A 2,635-nucleotide genomic window follows, 5' to 3' on the forward strand; every position below is an offset into this window, starting at 1 on the left:
CTCCAATCGGTGATTTAGCCGCATACAATGTAAAGCACTTACAGGGAGTTTCCAAGACTCAGATTAAGTGTATTCCTGGAGTAAAAAACACTTTCAATTGGGATTCTTGAGCATGCTTTTTAGTCCAGGACTAGGTTTAAATATATGTCTGGGAAACTGCCCATTAGTGTCATGATTACCTATCAAGTCATGGCGATTTGGGCGTTGGGTGAACCATGAGTGCTGGTAGAGATGGTCCTCTCATAGAAGACAAACAACAAACAAAAGTGCCGTCCCGGGGGGGGGTGCGTCACCTGGGTGGGTTGATTCACTGTTGTGGTCGGCCTGTCTGGGTTGCCCCCCCCCCCTTGGGTTGTACCGTGGCGGAGATCTTTGTGGGCTATACTCGGCCTTGTCTCAGGATGGTAAGTTGGTGGTTGAAGATATCCCTCTAGTGGTGTGGGGGATGTGCTTTGGCAAAGTGGGTGGGGTTATATCCTTCCTGTTTGGCCCTGTCCGGGGGTGTCCTCGGATGGGGCCACAGTGTCTCCTGACCCCTCCTGTCTCAGCCTCCAGTATTTATGCTGCAGTAGTTTATGTGTCGGGGGGCTAGGGTCAGTTTGTTATATCTGGAGTACTTCTCCTATCCTATTCGGTGTCCTGTGTGAATCTAAGTGTGCGTTCTCTAATTCTCTCCTTCTCTCTTTCTTTCTCTCTCTCGGAGGACCTGAGCCCTAGGACCATGTCCCAGGACTACCTGACATGAGGACTCCTTGCTGTCCCCAGTCCACCTGGCCATGCTCCTGCTCCAGTTTCAACTGACCTGAGCCCTAGGACCGTGCCCCAGGACTACCTGACATGAAGGCTCCTTGCTGTCCCCAGTCCACCTGACTGTGCTGCTGCTCCAGTTTCAACTGTTCTGCCTTATTATTATTCGACCATGCTGGTCATTTATGAACATTTGAACATCTTGGTCATGTTCTGTTATAATCTCTACCCGGCACAGCCAGAAGAGGACTGGCCACCCCACATAGCCCGGTTCCTCTCTAGGTTTCTTCCTAGGTTTTGGCCTTTCTAGGGAGTTTTTCCTAGCCACCGTGCTTTTACACCTGCATTGTTTGCTGTTTGGGGTTTTAGGCTGGGTTTCTGTACAGCACTTTGAGATATCAGCTGATGTACGAAGGGCTATATAAATAAATTTGATTTGATTTGATTTGAAACAGCTGAGGACAGTGAGGCGTCCTACAGGACCTGACAGGATAAAGGACAGTAAAGTTTACACCCCATCCCAACAAGTATTTTCTGGGTGAATGACTGTGTGATGAAAAATGGATGCATCACCATCTCTTCCATGTTTCTCTTTGTGAGGGGAGGACAGGGCAACAACCACTATAAACATGCCATCACTAAAACCCAAGCTGTGTTCGAAAACACATACTAACATACTGTATACTACATACTTAATGCGTAAATACTACATGCTATATATGAGTATATACTATAGTTCGTTTTAGTATACGTTTTAGTATCCTTTCAGTTGAGCACATTAGCTATTCGCCTGTTTACGGGAAGTTGATGCTGTTGCTATGCAACCTCTTGCTAGCTTGTTAGCATAACAAATGACTAGTTAGACATTTTACAATTTCGGATGGGTTCTTAAATTCAATCTGGAGTGCCAGCGTAGGCTCGTAAATTCAGAGCGTTTCGCTCTCGGTGTGCACACTGGACGCTAGGGCCAAAGAGTAGGGTTGATTTATTTGAGCGTTTCTGACCTTACAACGGCAGTCAAGCACCCAAGCTAACGTTGGCTAGCTACTTCCAGAAACAAATGAGACCACTGACCATTTTACTCACCATAGCACAGCTGGTTAGGCAGTTGTCATGTTATCCAGAGCGTTGGTGACTAAATGTGCTGCTGGCAACAATTTAATAACGCTTTTTTTTGCCGAGGTTTACTGACACCGGTCATATTCAACCGGTGTTGAGCGTTCGTAAATTAATTATTCTGCACTCTGCTCTGAGGTATAACATTACTCAGGCGAAATCGGAGTAGATAGCCAGAGCGAATTTACAAAAGCACCCGAATATCAATTGAGAACGCAAAACGACTATAACATTTAGCTGAACAAAGAATGACGGGAATAATCAAGTCAATACACCTATGACACGGGTAGTTAGATAGCCTATAGTTAATATACTGGCAAGTTTGATGTATAAGTAGCCAACTAGCATACCGGTACATGCTGTAATGATATGGTTCGTAAGGACAGCGTAGCTAACAAATTGTCAGCCAACATAACGTGTAAGGTAACTTATTTGAAAAGTAATTACTGTATTACATTGCTCAACATTTTCTTAAAATTTGTCATAATTGTGTGTACTTCGGCTGTATATTTTGCGCCATGTTCTTCAAATCTAAAAACACTGAGCCACGCCCATTTCCGGAACAATTGCATTATGGGCCTTAAAGTACGTAAACAGTGTCCTCGATGTGTATACTTCATATTTTGGCAAATTTAGTACAACATCCCTGAACTATATCCATACTATGACCAATAAGCATACTATTTTCTCAATTGACGCCAAAAATGTGTACTACGCCTGCGCAAGTTGGCGAAGTTTTAAGTTATATATTTGCGGTGAATGAGCGAGTGTT

The sequence above is a fragment of the Oncorhynchus keta genome, chromosome 33 (genome assembly GCF_023373465.1).
Source record: "Oncorhynchus keta strain PuntledgeMale-10-30-2019 chromosome 33, Oket_V2, whole genome shotgun sequence".
NCBI classification, from domain to species: domain Eukaryota; kingdom Metazoa; phylum Chordata; class Actinopteri; order Salmoniformes; family Salmonidae; genus Oncorhynchus; species Oncorhynchus keta.